Below are 19361 nucleotides of genomic sequence, written 5' to 3'. Positions count from 1 at the left end.
GAGCTTCCTGACCTGGACACCATATACAGCAAGCGGTGCTGGACCAAAGCCAGGAAGATTATGAAGGACCTCAGCCATCCCAACAATGGACTCTTCTCTCTGTTGAGGTCAGGGAAACGTTTCCGTTCCTTGAAGGCGAACACAGAGAGAATGAGGAGGAGCTTCTTCCCGCAGGCCATTCGGGCCCTCAACCAGTACACCTAGGATCTGGACTCTCTGGTCTTACCCCCACACAACATAACATGACATTCTACCTCAGCTGATTGTTGCACATGCAAATATTGCACTACTTTGTACTCTGCACTACTCTGTACACACAATAACACTCTCACTGTACATTTTCTCTGTTCATCTTTGTGTGCACACTGCACTGACACTTTACTCCCTGTTAAACTGGACATTATATTTTGCATTATATACATCTCTACAATATATTTATATATTTATCTTACATATGCACACTGTACATACTATATTCTTTTGCAACACCATTTCAGTGTTGACCATTTTATCTACATATATTCATATACTGTATCTTCTGTACATTATAGAGTCTACACATATATTTATTTATATTGTTTTATTTTTCACATATACTATACATATACTATATTGTACTATATATATATATATATTTTTTTTTTGTTTTTATATTTTTATATTTGTTATATATACATACATAGACATATATTTGCATATGCATATCTGACAGTTTTCAAGTTTTTTTTTTTTAAATTTAAATTTTTTTCCCCTATTTTTCCCTATACTTCTTAACTATATTCCCTATCTTTCATGTCCACACATTTTCTTTTTTTACTCTTTCCTCTTTTATGTAAGACAGTCGTAAAAAGCATTTCACTACATGTCATACTGTGTATGATTTCGTATGTGACAAATAAAATTTGAATTTGAATTTGCATTTGAACAGCAGCTCAGTGGAGAGAGTGGACAGCTTCAGATACCTCGGTGTTCACATCACGTAGGATCTGTCATGGTCCTGTCACATCAACACCGTGGTGGAGAAGGCCCGACAGCGTCTCTTCCATCTCAGACACTTGAGAGACTTTAGACTGCCTGCTAAGGTGCTATGGAACTTTTATTCCTGCACCATAGAGAGCATCCTGATGGGAAACATCACCACCTGGTTCGGGAACAGCACCATGCAGGACAGACGAGCTCTTCAGAAGGTGGTGCGATCAGCTGAGCGCATCATCCGTACTGAGCTCCCTGACCTGAACTCAATCTACAACAAGCGGTGCTGGACCAAGGCCAGGAAGATTGTGAAGGACATCAGCCATCCCAACAATGGACTTTTCTCTCTGCTGAGGTCTGGGAAGCACTTCCGCTCCCTGAAGACCAACACTGAGAGACTGAGGAGAAGCTTCTTCCCGCAGGCTATACGGTCTCTCAATCAGAACCTCACATAGGACTCATCTGATTAGACCTACTATGTTCCTACACTCGTGTTGGAACTCCAACCAACCACACTGGATATTGCACATTACAGGATTGTGGCACACAATAAACACACAATGTACATCTGCACATTTGCACATTCCAAGACTGTGCACACAATGCAACACATAACTTACGTGTTGCACAGTCTGCTCCCGTTTACATACAAAGAGGACTTTTGTACATCTGCACTTTAAAGATGGACATTACCACTGCTCTCATCACCTCATTCCACTTCGTGACCACCCAGTACTGCTGCTGTCTGCATCTTGGTCATTATTGCACACTACACACTTCACTCTATATCATTTTTACAATAATTTTGTACTGCACCTTGGACACTATTGCACTACACTCTATTCACTTTACACTTTATATAACTGTATATAAATTTATAATTTTACATAACTTTGTATCACAGCTGTTGTATTATACACTTCCTGTATGTACATTTTACACTTTTTACACATACATATTCTTATTTTATATGCATATTATATATACATACCCTACTTTATTTATATTTATTATATTTTATTCTGTTTTTTATTCTATTATATTTTTTTGCTACTGTGAACTTGTTTTTATATTTTATATTTCGTATTTTAGTATAATTCGTATTCTTATTTTTTATATTTCGTATTTTTGTATTTTATTTTTATATTTTTTATCTTGTCTTTGTTCTGTCCTTATTCCTTATTCCTTTTCCTAGGGTCATAACAGTGGTGTAAGCCTTTCACTGCATATCACACTGTGTACCATTATGTATGTGACAAATAAAATTTGAATTTGAAAAACCACTAACAACAGTATATCCACCTTCCTGCTCTCCATCATATCAGCCAGCTCTCTACCTTTCCCTGTCATAGTACCAACATTCAGAGTTCCTATTCTCAATCCTACACTCTTACCTTTCCTCTTCTCTCTCTGTCTACACACTCTCCTCCCTCCTCAACTTCTTCAACCAACAGCAGCCCAATTTCCACCAGTGCCCTGTAGGTCAACGGTGCTGATGGCGGTCATTGTTAACCTGGGATCCGGTATGAAATTCAGAGTAGTGACGATTCGCATGGTTAAATTTGGCAATGATTTACGCCGGATGCCGTACAGGAGACCAGGTGGAAGGGTAGCAAGTATAGGAGCAGGATTCAAGCTGTTTTATTATGGTGTGGATTGTAAGAGAAATGGGGTAGATGTGGTCTTGAAGGAGGAGTTTGTGAGGAATGTTCTGAAGGTGAAGAGAGTGTCGGACACGGTGATGAGTCTGAAGTTAGAGGTTGAACGGGTGATGTTGAATAACCCTCTCTATTTATCCGGGCTTGGGACGGGCACAGAAGGCACTGGACTGTGTGTTGAGAGATTTACATTAACAAACATAAAATATCCAATATTTACCCTGACAGGAAGTGAAAGCACTCTGTGAATGTAGTTGAGAAGGAAGGAGGAAAGGCTTTCTGACAGTGTCAGTTAATATCAGAGTATCAGAGTTTAAAACTACGTCTGATCCTCCAGGAATTGTTCAGTAGTTTCTTAACACAAGCAGATCTGGTTTTGGTCTGATTCTTTTAAAGCTTAGAACTTTCTTGGCTCATACTTACCGGGTCACTGGTCAAGACCTGAGCCTGTATCCACACAGTGTTCTCCTTTTTTTTTTTTCAGAAACTTTTTTAACTTCCTATTCTGAGAAAAAAAAATATATAAAAATACACCCAGTTTCATAGAACTGAATTCTACAGTGGCGACTGTACAGATCTGCAATTCACATACACTGAAGGCTCTTTGTAGTTCCTGTATCTGTAGAGAACGCAGGAAAACTAAATATAAATAAGTTGTTTTCTGAAAACTCAGGAGCTTTTGCAAATAGCAGGTCTGCTCATCTAAAGGATGGTGAGATTTCATCTGAAGATATCTACATGAATGAAGCAGCAGAAACTCAAGTGACCAGAAGCAAAACAACTCAGATGTCAGGTATTCACACACACACACACACTCACACACACACACACACAATTTGCTGGACTGTAACTTTGCTGTAACTTTATAATTTTTTCTATGTTTCTATACTTTTGTAAAGCTGCTTTGAGGCAATGTCCATTGTTAAAAGTGCTATACAAATAAATTGAATTGAATCAACTGATTTGATAGCACAAATCAACATTATATCATTCTATGTAAATATTTGTTACTTTCCAGCTTTAGACCCCAATGTTGCAGGATGCAGATGTTGTATCGGGCTATCGCTCTGAACCTGTACCAAATTGGGTTGATGTTTCCTGTAGTTTTGAGTATATCTGGATCTGTGAGAAGAAAATTAACAGCTGAAATGTTGTATATGAACATTTTTAGTTTTATTTGACTGATATATTGGTAGAGAGAGAGAATAAAACAAATGACCTTGCTGGAAAATTGTAATGAGATGTAAAATGGTCATGGCTGTTGTGTTTTTGACTTTTGTTGATATGCTTTTATTTTGGTGATTTTGACCTGAATGTCCATGTTGTGGCCAAAGGTGGTTTTACTCATCGTACTTGGGATAGATAGAGGAGGAGAGATTTGAGTCTGCTATAAAATGAACATATCTTTAGCTTAAGAGGAAGAGCCCAGAGTGAGCAAGCCATCCTGTAAAGACAGTAAGCACCTTCCAGTCCTTTGCAATGTCAACCAAAGGCAAGCTCTTTCTTTCTTATTGTTTTCAGCTCCCTATCCATTCTGCTGTTTTGTGATAGTCTCTGTTCATGACTGAGTAGAAGACTTAATGTAGCAACCAATTCTATGTTTATAGAATATTCACAGTTTCAAAATGAATTATTTGCTACTGTATGTAATGAGGATATTCATATTTCAGTTGAAATACTGATATTCATTCTGTTTACATCTGGATGGTGTGAAGAGTTTACCAGTGAATAAAGGTGCTGCTTTTCGGTCAGTGCTTCACTGATACAGGAAGCCATATGTTTTTGAGGGTGATAAAATGTTCAGTATCATACAGCAACATTTTCAGCATGAAGCGTGAGCTGTGGTATCACACCAAATGACAAGCATCAACAGTAATTGAGGTGAAGGTGGTTGCAAGTGCAGAATTATTTTATTATAGTGCAGAGAAACTATGAAATTACAGAAGAGAAACAAAGCAATAAAAAGAAGCCATGGTATCACACCAAATGATAGTCAAATACAAGTTCTTTCAAGACAACATGTTGGTTGATTACAATAATATTCTGCTGTTGTACAACTGTGTGTCGCTTAATTTGTTAAAGCAGAAGCATGAATATAAACAATTACACTAACCTTTTGAATGATGGGTTAATGTTAATGTACATATTCTATGATATGGTCATTGCCATAATGGATCACTCAAAGGACAATCCACAAAGCTGACAAATAAAAGGGATTTAAAAAAAAGATTTATGTGACAAAAACAAACCATGATAAAATATTTGTTAATAAATAAAAAAAAATTGTGATTGTTCACAATATGTGAGAGCAGGAGCAGCTGCAAGAGAAGAGGAGCAGACCTGGTGATTATAGCAGAGAGAAACAGCTGAAAGAAATAAGAAATAATGCTAACGGTGTTAGCAGTGCTATAGGCAGCACACACGTGGAGCATGCCGGAGAGGACAACACGTTCATCATCTCAGACCACGACGTGAGAAAGGCATTCAGGAGAGTGAACACCAGGAAGGTAGCAGGACCAGATGGCATCACGGGTCGGGTCCTCAAGGCCTGTGCTGACCAGCTTGCTCCTGTGTTCACCGAGATCTTCAACCTCTCCCTGGATGAGTCTATAATCCCGACGTGCTTCAAACGGTCCACCCTTGTTCCGGTCCCCAAGAAACCCCAGCCCGCCTGCCTGAATGACTACCGCCCAGTGGCCCTTACCTCAGTAGTGATGAAGTGATTCAAAGGACTAATCAGAGACTTCATCACTTCTTCCCTACCTGACACCTTGGACCCACTACAGTTCGCATACCGTCCCAACCGTTCTACTGAGGACGCCAACTCCAACTCCATGGAGAGACATGTTGCTAAAATGTAAGAGTTTTATTAAATAGGCATAGGAAAAATAAACACACAAAAAGGAGCCAGAGATTATTTTCAAGGCATCACGTTTGACGTCGGCCTCAGGGTTGTAGGTATGCAGTGGCATTCTGTTAGACGGCAGCCCAGTTCACAGATGCCGGTGATGCAGTGCTGCATACTTTGAACTGGCTTCTAGTCTCGCCTTCAGCTTAGCACACAGATTGCTGAGCTCCTGGCTGCAGAACGATGGAGGTCTCACAATCCACCCCAAGACTCCATCAATGGCACCATCTTCATCTGACATCATGTCAGCAGTGATTCCCTTCCAGAAGTCAGCAGCCAGTACACTTTGCCTCGCCTCCAAGAGCTGAAAACACAATTGTTACATATAATAAGCAACATGTACATCATTACAGTTTATACTAATGCAACAGAAATAAGTAAAATGAATTTAATTCTAATCTGTCTTACCTTCTTCCTCCTCTGAGGTCTCATTAGCTGCAGCCACACTTGCTAGCTCTGGCTGGCTGTACCGGAAATTTCTGTGCATGGTCTCATAGTATGTCTTGCGGGAAACTAGAAACAAGTGAATGGGTTTGTTAAAAACAAAAATCAACCAAATATATCTACGCAGATAAATAACAAAAACAGAATTGAGAACAACAACATGGTGACAACAAAATCTAACAACAACTAAATAACAACAACAACAACACAGTGAAAATTACTTACCAACAAAGTCATTTTTATCCAGGCCTTCATCGTGCAATTCCGCGCTTATGGACAGTGCTCCCACTAAAATGAGGTGACTGTCTCATTATATGGCGAGCTTAATCTGTGGAGGAAAAAAGTACAGAGTTAAAACAACGTGTTTATTTGCTTCTGAAACAACAGAGTGCATGTTAGCCTATATCTTTCATCCATACCCATGCTCCGGGTCATAGCGCCTACAGTTTGCCTCAGAGTTGTGTAGCTGATGGACTGCCTTCTACAAAATACAAGTAAAAATGCTTTGTTACAAAACTTACACTGGTTCTGCCAAATGAAAGCATGGGTTATGTTGTTAGAAGAATTTAGACTTACCGCGATTTTAGGATTGTGCAGCTGCCTCTTTCTCTTCAGTTCCTCTGTCGAGCAGCTGTTTGACTCACACTGAGTAAGCCATTGTAAGCAGCAAGGTAAATGTAAAGAGTGGAAGTAAAAATGAAAACGGTAAGCAAATCCCAAAAGAGTAACATCTCTGTTTACATGTTTTGGTTCCGCGCTTTGAATTGTGACCTTGTTTGTGATTGGAGAAACATACCGCATCACCATGACCTAGCACCTGATTGGCCGAGGTTTGTCACATGCGAAGTGCCGTAACCAGGATTACTTTATGTAATCATTTGCTTTATACTTTGTTAGTTGTATACAATAAAAAGTATTTTCTGTTCTGTAATTTGGTCATAAGAGCCTTAGAGTTTTTTTGTTTGACTTTCATTGAATGTGTTAGATAAATAAACTGAATTGAACAAATGTGGATTTTCTTTATTTTGGTATGGTTGATTATCAACCATACCAAAATATATATCAGCTGTGCAAAAGTCAAGCTCAGCTCTTCCTTGAGCCTTCATTTCATCTCTCTTCTTAGGAAATCTAAGGACTAACTGTTCTTTTAAAACACTCTTTTCATGTGCTTTATCTTGCAAAGTTTCTCTCATAAGCATATGCATGTGTGATCTCACCAGATGATTTTTTTCAATCATAAAATTCCTTTTAACCTTGGGACAATCAGTCCCTTGTCCCCATAGGTTTCATAAAGCAATTTGAAGATGGACTCCGCATGGTAGTCCCCTTCTTCACAGTATCCTTAGCTTTCCCCTTTAGATGCTGCTTAATCAGCTCCACATGAACAACTTCTGGCACCTTCATAACATGAAATGACGATTTCATAGAGACTATCCACTATTCTGTGCTTCCTTCTCAAAGCTTGGTGATACCAGTGAAATTAGCAAGTTTACGATCTATTGGGATATAGATTGTTGCTGGGGATGCACAAGTGGATGCTTGCTGCTCCATTACTGCCCTAGCCAGTGACAGGGCTTCTCTTTATTCTATCCTGGCATGATCCAATGCCCTGGCCTGCTTTGCTAACCATACTACAACAGAAGACTACAAACTGGTAGAAAAAACAAAACACTAATGTGGATACATTCAGAAACTCAATTAACTCAAGTGCAAACTCAATTATCAGTTATAAGTCCATAGGCAAGTGTCCAACCAAAAAGAATTTATATGTATTTAATCTAAAATACTGCAAAACATCCAAAAATAAACTTTGAAATATAGAAATATAGAAAATTTACAAAACTTTATTGCCAGGGGAAGCGACTAAATACCCTAAATAGAAGGAAAATATTGTCAAGAGAAGAGTATCTAAGAGTGTTCTAAGAACAGCACGGGCCAAACTGTCTCGAGGCATTAGAGAGGCAAAGCGTGCACACTCCAAGAGAATCCACAGCCACTTCCGGGGTAGCGGTGACACTCGGCGCATATGGCAAGGCATCCAGGCCATCACCAACTACAGGCCAGCTCCACCTGCCTGTGACAGTGATGCCTCCCTTCCACATGTGCTGAACAGATTCTACGCTCGGTTTGACGTGAGGATGTGAGGAAAACTCTATGCAGAGTTAACCTACGGAAAGCTGCTGGACCAGACAACATTCTTGGCAGAGTGCTCAGGGAATGTGCAGAACAGCTAGGAGATGTCTTCACAGACATCTTCAACATCTCCCTGAGCAGCGCCGTTGTCCCAAAGTGCCTAAAGTCAACCACCATCATCCCTGTGCCGAAGAAGTCTCCAGTGTCCTGTCTCAATGACTACCGTTCCGTTGCACTCACACCCATCATCATGGAGTGCTTCGAGAGGCACATCATGAGGCACATTAAGAAACTGCTGCCACCTTCACTCGACCCCATGCAGTTTGTGTATCGTCCAAATCGCTCCACAGACGATGCCATGACCACAACCCTCCATCTGGCCCTCACACACCTGGACAATAAAGACCCTTACCTACGAATGCTGTTCATTGACTTTAGTTCAGCATTCAATACGATCCTTCCTCAGTACCTGATCGAGAAGCTGAGTCTGCTGGGCATCAACACCTCCCTCTGCAATGGTATCCTGAATTTCCTGACTGGGAGACCTCAGTCAGTCCGGATCAAGAACAGCACCTCCAGCACCACCACACTGAGCCCTGGAGCACCTCATGGCTGTGTGCTCAGTCCACTGCTGTTCACTCTGCTGACTCATGACTGTGCAGCAATGCACAGCTCCAACCACATCATCAAGTTCGCACGTGGTGGGTCTCATCAGCAAGAACGATGAGTCATCATACAGAGAGGAGGTGCAGCAGCTAACAGACTGGTGTAAAGCCAACAACCTGTCCCTGAATGTCGACAAGAGTAACGAGATGGTTGTTGACTTCAGGAGAGCACAGAGTGACCATTCTCCACTGAACATCGATGGGTCCATCGTGGAGATTGTCAAGAGCACCAAATTCCTTGCTGTTCACCTGGCGGAGGACTTCACCTGGTCACTCAACATCAGCTCCATCACCAGAAAAGCCCAGCAGCGTCTCTACTTCCTGTGAAGGCTGAGGAAGGCTCATCTCCCACCTCCCATCCTTCTACAGAGGGACCATCGAGAGCATCCTGAGCAGCTGCATCACTGCCTGGTTTGGGATTTGCACCGTCTCGGATCGCAGGACCCTTCAGCGGATAGTGAGGACAGCTGAGAAGATCATCTGAGTCTCTCTTCCCTCTATTACAGACATTTACTCCACATGCTGCATCCGCAAAGCTAACAGCATTGTGGATGATCCTACACACCCCTCACACACACTCTTGAACTTTCTGCCATCCGGAAAGATTTACCAAAGCATTCAGACCTGCACAACCAGACTGTTGAACAGCTTCTTCCCTCAAGCAATCAGGTATCTCAACAGAGAACTGAACTGAGCTGGACGCGGTCACATGCACACACACACACACATACAACCAAGATCTGATCTCAACAGAGAAACTGAACTGTGCTGGACACAGACACACACACAACACACACACATGCACAAAAACTGAGAACTGTGCTCCCAACGAGAACTGACCTGTGCTGGAAACAGACACACACATACAACTGAGAACTGCTTTCAACAGAGATCTATACTGTGCTGGACACGGACACACACGTATAGACACAAAAATTGTCCTGTTTGCACGCATATGTCACTTTACATTACACTTCCACTTTATATTGATCCTGTTTACATGTTTACTTTAAAATTTGCACTCACTGTCAACGCTATTCTTTTACACAGAGTCGGTCTATATGTTGTTTGTCTGCACTGTCCTGTCTTGTCATCCTGTGCACTTCTGTTGTATGTCTAGTTTTCTTGCACCTTAAGTATACTTTAGTTTTATCTCTATGTTTAGCTCTATGTTTGTCTGCGTCAATGTACTTTGTCTTTGTTATGTGTAGCACCTCTGGTCTAGGAGGAACGTTGTTTCACTTCACTGTGTACTGCATCAGCTATATATGGTTGAAGTGACAATAAAGCTTCTTTGACTTTTGACTTTGACTTTGAGTAAATGTTTCCTCCTGAGGCCAGAGGTCCAGTTCATGGGACACATAATTTCATTAAAGGAAGTTCAGGTGAACAAGGGCAAGGTTCAGTGCTTGGAGGTGTGGCCTTCACCATCGAATGTGAGGGAGGTGAGACAGCTGTTGGGATTTATGAGTTACTATCACCAGTTTGTTCACATAGCTGGCAAAGCCTCTGCACACTCTAGTGGGAAAAGGTAATATGGGCAAGTCGACTGTTCTTCTGTAGTGAGGAGTGTCAGACTGCATTCATCAAACTAAAGAGGTGTCTCATGTGTCTCATGGGGTCATTCAGTCATTCGTGAATAAGATCTTCATAGACCACCTTAATCTTGATCATGTACATTGATAACATCCTCATTTACTCTAAAGACTCCCACATCTCACATGCCTGACTGGAGTTGAAATGTTTGCTACTTTGTGAAAGCTGAGTGTGCATTTCATCAGCACATCATAACCTTACAGAGATACATCATCAATAACAGGGGAGTGGAAATGGACTCTTGCAAGGTCAGTGCCATGACCAAATGGCCCACCTGCTCCAGTATCAAGGATCTGCAACATTTCCTTGGCTTTGCTAACTTTTACAGATGGTTGATCAAGGATTACAGCATCATAGCAAACCCACTCACAGTCCTGCTTCAAGAGAACCCCAAGAAATTAAACTGGACTGAAGAAGCACAGTCAGCTTTTGAGAAACTCAAGCTATGTTTCACTACTATACCCATCTTTCACCCAGATGGCCTTTATCACTTTACCATGAGGACCCAGAAAAACAGGTGTATCTGTGTGCATTCTTCACCTGCAAACTAACCCCAGCAGAGGCAAGAACTACTTTCCATTAAGAGAAACCCTGGAGGAATGGACACTGGTTAGAGGGGGCTCAGCAAACTTTTTAGGTTCTCACTGACCATAAGAACCTGTACATTAAGGCCGCCAAGCAGCTAAATCCGATTCAAGCAAGACTGGCCCTGTTTTTCACAAGGTTCAACTTCATCATTACTTATTGTCCAGGGTCAAAGACCAGCAAGGCCAATGCTCTTTCTCGCCACCAATATCATTATCACCCATACGTTGGGACATCATGGAGGAAATCTGCCAAGCACAACAAGACCAGGATGAATGTCCCCCAGTGTGACTATACGTGCCTACCACCCTTCAACAACAAACCATCAAATAGGTCCACAATGCTTAGAGTGCAGGACATCCAGGTATCGACAGATATACACAGCTCTTCTGCAATGCATTCTGGTGGCCCTCCCTAGCTATGGATGTTAAAACGTGTGTTAACGCCTGCTCTACATGTGTTGAGGCCTCTTTGAACCCCTCCCTCTACCCCAAAGCCCATGGCCACACATTGCGATGGACTTCGTCACCAAAATCCCTCATGGAGGTGGATTGAGTTTTCAAAGCCTGCAAGCTTGTCCCTCTGAGGAAGCTTCTCACAGCCATGGAAACAACCACAATGGGTAAACCAGGAGTTGGATTGCTACCTTTGCACCACCTGCTGTAGCAAACAACAGCATTGAAGTGAGTTCCTCCACTGGACTCAGTGTGCACAAAACTAGCTTACTCACACCTCCTACGGTCTCACACTATTTCAGTTTATGCTTGGATACCAGACCCCTATGTTCCCATGGTCAGGAGAGCCCTCAGATGTACCGACAGTGGATGACTGGTTTCACTGGAGCCAGGAGGTGTGGGAGAGCCCATGTACACCTCTAACAAGCCATTTGTACCCAGCACATTCAAGCCAATAAGGGGAGACGACCACACTCTCAATATCAAATGAACAGATGGATTAGCTGTCCACCAAAAATCTATGCCTTAAACTCCTGTACTGCAAACTGAGCCCCAGGCCATTCAAGATTCTTCAAAAGATCAATCCCGTGACATACCACCTAGAACAACCTGCAATACTCCTTCCATGCCATTTTCCTCAAACAAGCAGACACTGACACTGCCACAAGTGACACCACTACCACCTACAGAGGTCAATGGAGCCCCTGCTTACCTGGTCCATTCTTTTATCAACTGATTAACTGATGATATTCTAGATCCATCCCTGATCACAGAGTTTCACTAAGTTCACCCTGATCGCCATGCTCCTAGACATTGGGACTGACCCAGAAGAAGAACAACACCTGGAGGGGTTTATGGTAGGGGGATCTGTTACGAACTGTTTCACATTTCCCCCTCCTATCCAGCAGAGGGAACCCTTTTCTGAGCTCTGAGACTCTGAGGTTTTCACTTCCAGATCTTCTTTTATTTAACACGCTTACCTCAGCTTTTCCACGCAAAGTATTGCCAGTTTTCTCGCTGTGTAACAAGCATTGAATTAAAGCAATTGTTTTGCCATTGTGTATGACCTGTTTTCTGTTCTTTGAATTTTCGCTGTTTGTATTTTGACAATTTGGATTTGTTTGCTACATGGACTGTTTGGCTTTTTCTGACCATCTGCATGTGTCTTCTGCCAACTCTGCCTTTGTCTCACATTTTGCATTATTGCACCGCACATGAATCCAACTAAGCTTTCATTATAACCTCAACAGAGATAATTAACAATGTTAGCAAATTAGCAAACTCTAAGCCAGCAGGATGAACACATTTATTCCAGAATCATACCACAACGATAAGGTAAATAGAGACCCCATAACAATGTATTCAATTCAATTCAATTCAATTTATTTTTGTATAGCGCTTTTAACAAAGAGCATTGTCTCAAAGCAGCTTTACATGAGAAACGACATAAGAAAACAACAAACATATAAACAGACAAACAGTCCTAGATGTTATCCCAAGTGAGCAAGCCTGGGTGACTGAGGCGACTGTGGCAAGGAAAAACTCCCTTAGATGGTAAGAGGAAGAAACCTTGAGAGGAACCAGACTCAAAAGGAAACCCATCCTCATTTGGGTGACAATTGTGTGATGTAGATACAGCATGTGTATAGTGTTATGTAAATCAATAAGGAGGTTGTTGTCCATGGCGCTGCTTGAATATCCCAATCCTCACAAAGCAGAACCCGGCTGGAGCTGGTCCATCTCCGGATGCCACTGGAGCAGGCACAGTCTCTGTATGCCTCGGGATGGGTAGAAGAAGGGAAACAATGGAACAGCATTAGCATAGCTGCTGTTCATAATATTAGCAGTACTAGATGAATGTGCATTTAATCAGATGTACTTGGGCACAAGGTTATGGGATGTGTTAGATGTATGCCAGGCTGAAGAGATAAGTCTTTAGTCTACATTTATCCTGGGAGACTGTGTCTGAGCCCCGAACACTGTCAGGAAGAATTATTCCAAAGTTTTGGAGCTAAATATGAAAACGCTCTACCCCCTTTTGTGGACTTTGATATTCTGGGAACTACCAGAAGTCTGGAATTTTGCGATCTTAAAGAGCATGGTGGACTGTAACGTGTTAGAAGATTGGAGAGATAGGTGTGAGCTAAACCAATTAGAGCCTTGTATGTAAGTAGAGCTAATTTATAGTCAATTCTAAACTTCACAGGTAGCCAGTGCAGGGATGATAATATTGGGGTTATATGATCTAATTTTCTTGATCTGGTAAGAACTCTGGCGGCTGCATTCTGGACTAACTGTAGCTTGTTTATTGATGATGCAGGATAACCACCTAGTAATGAATTACAATAGTCCAGTCTGGAGGTCATGAATGCATGACTAGTTTTTCTGCATCAGATACAGATAAAATGTTCCTAAGCTTGGCAATATTTTTAAGATGGAAGAAAGCTGTTTTGTGATATTGGATATATGATTTTCAAAGGATAAGTTGCTGTCTAATATTACGTCCAGGTCTTTCACTGTCTTAACAGAATTTAATAATAGAAAATTATCGGTCATCCAATCTCTAATATCTTTAACACACTCAGTTAGTCTAGACAAATTAGATATTTCATCTGGTTTTGATGAAATATATAACAGGGTATCATCGGCATAACAATGGAAACTAATCCCATGCCTTCTAATGATGTTACCCAATGGAAGCATGTATACCGAGAAAAGCAGAGGTCCTAAAACTGACCCTTGTGGGACCCCGTATTTCACTGGCACTATACTGGACAGTTCTCCATTTAAATCTACAAAGTGGTATCAATCAGACAGGTAGGATCTAAACCATTTTAATGCCTGTCCCTGCATACCTATGTGATTTTGTAAGCGATCAATGAGAATATTATGATCTATAATGTCGAATGCACCACTAAGATCAAGCAGGACTAAGATCGAGATGCAGCCTTGGTCCGAAGCTAAAAGCAAGTCATTAGTGATTTTAACTAGTGCAGTTTCTGTACTATGATGGGGCCTAAAACCTGACTGAAATTCTTCAAGGAAAGAACAACCATTAAGATAACAACCATTATCATCAAATGAGAACAAAAGAAGCCCCACCTCAGGAAACAAAGACAAAAAAAGAAGAGATTGCAGCTTCTCTGAGTGTTGCTTATATACATCAGACTCCGCCTCCACTGGTCCGGTTCTTGCTCCTAATTTGTCCAAGTTGAGCCACCCCAGGCAATTGATTGGGGAATACCTTGCATGCAAAATGAGCTTTCAGTTTCTTTATCACTGTGGTAGACTTTGTATCTGCTAAATAGTCCCCAAAACAGTATTAACAGTATTTCCCAAAAACTAGAATAGTAGTCCACTGTAATGAGGTAGTCCTTGCCATGAAATGAAAAATATGTGCTCACCTTTGCTCAAGGTCTGCTTGTCATATCATATGGATGTAGAGTTTTTTGTTTGTTGTTTGCTGTCTACTGATCTGCAGATGTCAGTCTTGGTCACATAAGTCTTGATGTGGTTGTTCATGCCTATGCAGTAACATTCTCTGGCCCTGTTCAAAAATTCTTCTACACCTAAATGAGAAGAGTTTAATTACTGTGTGATCTCTCTCCTCAGTTCATCAGGTATAATGACGTTCTCCTTTGAACACGATTCCATCTTGATGGCTCAACTCATCCTGGAATGAGAAGTATGAACTGATTCGCTAGGGCTCTTTGTTCTGTCTTTTGGCCATCCTTGGCATATTGTTTTGATAAGAGTCTGTAATGTTTAGTCATGTTCTGTTGCAGAGCAAATCATATGTAGTCTATCTGTCGAAATTGTAGGTGTTGTATCATGTCCACTGTCTCTATTTCAGCTGTTACAGAACCATCAAATGAACACTGGAAGACAGACTCTGCTCAACGTGTCTGCTAAAAACATGTTTCTTCCTGGTATTACCTCCAGATCATATTTTTCAATATGCAGCATCATCTTTTGTTTTCTAAGGGTTTGTGTTTGCATTGAACTGTGACTTTACGACCATAGGTGTACTGATTGAACCCCATACTGAATACCATGGAACTCCTACCATGGCTATTGCTCCAAATAACCATTTGTTCAATAGCAGCCAGAACACAATAGCAACCTGGTTGCTATTAATTGTGGCTAATAACAGGTTGCAAGCAATTCAAAAGTTTGCAAGAATTTACAAGCAATTTTACACATTCACGGATGAATGAAGCATTATTTGATTAGCACAATCTGGCTGCAGGTATAAACTGGTCAGTACATGTCCACTTACAAGTCTTAGCATCACTCAAATAATTGTTTCCAGTGAGAATTAGCTGATGGCTCAGGAATATCCCAGCCATCATGTCAGTAAAATTAGGTGACACAATTAATTCTTTACACAGTGGGTGTACAATCCAAGATAAAACTGTGCACATGACAGCTTCTGAAATCTGCACTGACAATGATTTAACTATCTGGAGCTTCAAGAAGTCATTGAGGTTTTTTAATTAGATTCTTGCTGACTTCTCCTCAGCATTTACCTTTGAGGGAATAGACATAATCTAAAATACAACTTACCTAAAAAAAAAGGTTTTGCTTCTAGACTGTCCAAGTGGAAAGTTCTAGCAAGTGGAGACTTGTGCTGCACTACTGCAGAAGTTTGCAGAAGTTTTGTGAGGCCAGAGGACCCAGAGAATGTCCTGTATGTAGGAGGAAGTCATCTATACAGTACTTTATCCTCCTGTAAATCTGGCCTGAAAGAACCTGTGTGAGACTTTCTTACAGGAGAGTCAAAGCTCTTCAGCAGGATCTGAAACAGTCTGCAGTCTGCACAGTGAGAAACTCAAACTCTTCTGTCTGGACGATCAACAGCCGGTGTGTTTGGTGTGTCAGACTTCATGAAAACACACCAACCACAACCTCTGCCCCACTGATGAGGCAGTAACAGACTGTAAGGTAAATCAAATGTACCTGTGACATCATGGGACACAAAAAATGAGTAAGAAGCTTATTTTACAATATCTATGTTTTCAGTATTGTATTTGGTTTTTGATCAGTTTATTCATGTAGTGGTAGTTTAGTGGTTAAGGTGTTGGCCTACTGCTTGGAAGGTTGTGAGTTCAAATCCCAGGACACTATGCTGCTAGTGCTGGGCCATTAAGCAAGGCCCTTGTCCCTCATTTGCATAAAGGAGATAAACATAAGTTGCTCTAGATAAGGGCACCTCCCAAATGCTGTCAGTGGAAGATGACACCAAGTTAAATTAATAAAATCTTAGTTATAACTGACTATACCACCTAGAGTGTAAACTGAGGCCCCAGGAACTCACTATTAAAATAGGTTCGTTGTTAGGGGATGGAACAGTGGAAAACAACACCTGACAAAAAACTTGAGCACAACAATTCTTTATTACAATCAATGAATCAGGAAAGGATAAAAAGAGAATCAAAGTCCAAAGTCCTGGGCATTAGAAATCACAGCCATCATCCCTTTACTCTCGATCAAATCATCGTATCATTTGTACTTACAGTGTGACTGGACATCAACACCACTATCCAGTCTGGTGTAGTCATGTGCAGAAGAATCACATCAGTGTTCACTCTCATCTTCACAGCACCCACAGTACACTCCAGCAGCCATTCATTCACCCATCTCATGTACTGCTAGCCCAACAGTGCTCCATGAACCGCTGACTCCTCCGTCTTTACTCACAGGGCGTTGCACACTTACACAGCCATAAGCTGCCACACCACAGGCGAAGCACTCACTAAATAAAATGCAGACGCAGGCCAACAAGTCTCTTCTCTTACTCTCATCAGGCTGGTTCCAGTTTTGATCACACAGTGATGCAGTGTGTTGATTTGTTTCAGGAGGAGATCAAAACTGCACTGAAGACCCTACAGGAGAAACTGAAGATCTTTAAAGACTGTAAACTGAACTGGAGTCAGGCTGCAGAACATATAAAGGTTACAATCAATAACATGGTTTTGATAGAATTCTATTCTTCATCATTGTAAAATCAGTTCTATTTCATTTGATTTCCTCTTCACTGCAGATTCAGGCCCAACACACAGAGCGTCAGATTAAGGAGCAGTTTGAGAAGCTTCACCAGTTTCTACGAGATGAAGAGGCAGTCAGGATCACTGCACTGAGAGAGGAAGAGGAGCAGAAGAGTCAGATGATGAAGGAGAAGATTGAGAAGCTGAGCAGAGACACATCATCTCTTTCAGACACAATCAGAGCCGTAGAAGAGGAGATGAGAGCTGAAGACGTCCTGTTCTTACAAGTGAGGATCATTTAGTCAGTATTTATACTGTGAGAAAGTCAAACTTCTTTCCATCATCAGAAACGTCACATTTCAGTGGTGTAAAAATGTAAATCATATCCACTGATATTTGCTTTGTTGTTGAGTGATGTGGTTCCTGTCTCTCTGGTTCTCTGTGTTTCTGAATCCAAAGCCACAACAACACTGACTCCTGAATGTTTTTGCAGAGCCCAGTGCACACTGCAGCATCCAGAGGAGCTTTCAGGAGCACTGATCCATGTGGCAAAACATCTGGCCAACCTGAAGTTCAGAGTCTGGGAGAAGATGCAGGTCACTGTCCAATACAATAAGAGTCTTTTTTTAATTCGTTGAGTAAGTGTGTGTTCATGTTTATTAACCATTACTGAAGAGTTACAGTGGTTTACAAAAGTTATCATAGAATTAGAATTGTTATAATGATTGGTTACATCTCTAATTTAAACACACTCTGAAAACTGCATAAGGCAAGCTGTTAATTTTGTAAAGTCATCAATTCTTGGTTTCTGCAAATGTTAGCTAGTTCCATGTGAATATAATGTTAGCTTAGCTACATCATGTGTGTGTGTGTGTGTGTATTTTCAGCACCTGTACCTCTGGACCCCAACACTGTTCATCCTGTACTCATTGTATCTTATGATCTGACCAGTGTGAGACTCAGTGATGAGAAACAGAAACTTCCTGATAATCCAGAGAGATTTGATAAATATCCATGTATTCTGGGCTCTGAGGGCTTTAACTCAGGGACACAGCTGGGATGTTGAAGTTGGAGACTGTACATTCTGGTTAGTGGGTGTGATGACAGAATCTGCTCAGAGGAAGGGGATGATAATCTCCAGTAGTGGAATATGGTTTGTCATGTATAGTGATGGTAATATGTTGCAGGTTCTACACCACAGACATTCACTCTCCTCTCAGTAGAACAGAAACTCCAGAGGATCAGAGTGAAACTGGACTGGGACAGAGGAAAGCTGTCATTCTCTGACCCTCTCACTAACACACACTTACACACTTTCACACACACATTTACTGACAAATTACTGCCATATCTAAATGTTGCATCTAAAGAATCTCCTCTAAAGATTCTGCCACTTCAGTGCTCTGTAAGAGTGAATCAGATCAGTTAGAGCTGATAGTTTTATTCCAGATCATTCATGAAATATTGCAGATTAAAAGATTCATATTCTTTGTGAAAGTTTGTTTTTACAGAAGCACTGAACAGTTCATTGTGAAAAGTTTATTGAAGTGCTGTGACCTTATTTCAGCTCACCTTGAAATGAAATCAAAATAATGTGAAAACTGGAAATATTGACAGAATATCTTACACTGATCACTAAAATCTATATGTAGAATCTTGATATATCCTGAAATTCTAACATATTAGATGTCTAAGTTTAAAAAATGATCTACTTTGTTTGAAATAAAGAGTTATTAAATCAAATTACTGTGACATTAAATTACTACATAGCACTTTTTCCTCCACAGCTTTCAGTTCAGGGCTTCAACACACAAATAAACCACAGGAGGAAATTAAAATAATAAAAGTCTGTTTAAATGTAGAATCTGAAATCTGAAATAGATGATTTAATTTTTTTGATGTATTTTAAATCATTTGAAATAAACTGAGACTTTGAAAGCTCATGTCTTTACTGTATT

At 40.9% G+C, this 19361-nt stretch overlaps 1 pseudogene; it reads left to right on the top strand.

Moving 5' to 3' along the window:
- Nucleotides 1-10101: 10101 nt before the first annotated feature.
- Nucleotides 10102-19028, top strand: LOC131354827 (E3 ubiquitin-protein ligase TRIM35-like; annotated as a pseudogene).
- Nucleotides 19029-19361: the final 333 nt, after the last annotated feature.

Source organism: Hemibagrus wyckioides, linkage group LG06 (assembly GCF_019097595.1).
Source record: "Hemibagrus wyckioides isolate EC202008001 linkage group LG06, SWU_Hwy_1.0, whole genome shotgun sequence".
Classification (NCBI taxonomy): domain Eukaryota; kingdom Metazoa; phylum Chordata; class Actinopteri; order Siluriformes; family Bagridae; genus Hemibagrus; species Hemibagrus wyckioides.
This window is presented reverse-complemented; position numbering and strand designations above follow the sequence as displayed.